Genomic DNA, 1,187 nt, shown 5'->3' on the forward strand with positions numbered 1-1,187 from the left:
CTTAGCTCAGAACATTTATTATTGACTATGTCAATGCTGTTGTAATGAAATGCTTCTTCTAAGTATGTGGTTATTAAATAAATAATTAGCTGGGGAAAAAGGCTGTATTAACACAGAGATCTTGTGTCTGTCTTTATGACAAAGCATGATGATAAGAAAAACAGAAGTCTTGGCCAGCACCCCAGAATGCACTGTCCCTGAAGCACTTATGTCAGCAGTTATGGCACTCTTGTGCGATTTCACCATCAGAGTTTAGTATCTAGTCTTTCCATATGTTAAAAATATCTACCAGGGAGCACACATACTTAAAGGGAAAGCAAGACAAAGAGCAATTCATAATAGCTGTTTCATATACACTGACAGTTCCAGAAATCACATATTCATAAATTATATATTTAAACACTAACATGATGTGCTGGATAGCTTTAGTGTCAACTTGACACACCTGGGTTAAGGGAGCCTCAGTTGGGGAATTTCCTTTATTGGATTGGCCTGTGGCCATGTCTGAGGGGCATCTTCTTGATGAGTGATGTGGGAGGGCCCAGCCCACTGTGGGTGGTACCACCCCTGGCCAGGTGGGCCTGTGTTGCATAAGAAAGCAGGCTGAGCAGGGGCCAGGGAGCAAGTCAGTAAGCAGTGATCCTCCGTGGAGCTCCTGCCTCTGGGTTCCTGCCCTGAGTTTCTACCTTGGGCTCCCAGATGAACTGTGTGACCCGGGATATGTAAGCTAAATAAACCCTTTCCTCCCCAAGTTGGTAGTGGTCAGAGTATTTTGTCACAGCAATGAAGAACAAACTAGGACAGAGATTGGTACTGAAAGTGGGGTATTGCTGTGACAGGCCTGACCTTGGTGTTTTTGGGAGGTCTGTGGAAGTGTTTGGAACTTTGGGCTGGAAAAGCAATTGCGTGCTCAGTTTGTTGCTGTGGAGCTTGGAAAAGTTATGCTGAAAGAGTTGTAGACGATGGAGGTCTGGCTTGTGAAGCTTCAAAGGGAAGCAGAGACTATCAGGGCTGTTCCTATGATATTTTGAACTGAGAATGTGTGGGTTCTGGTCGGCTGGGGCTGAAGAATCAGCTGTGATTAAGAAGAGACCAGAACCTGAAGCAAAACCTTTGCTTTACTGGGACAATTGATGCTGGTTAGCTGGGGCTGAAAAATCAGCTGTAAGTAACAAGAGACCAGCATC

Source organism: Nannospalax galili, unplaced genomic scaffold, assembly GCF_000622305.1.
Source record: "Nannospalax galili isolate Female #2095 unplaced genomic scaffold, S.galili_v1.0 scaffold307, whole genome shotgun sequence".
NCBI lineage: Eukaryota > Metazoa > Chordata > Mammalia > Rodentia > Spalacidae > Nannospalax > Nannospalax galili.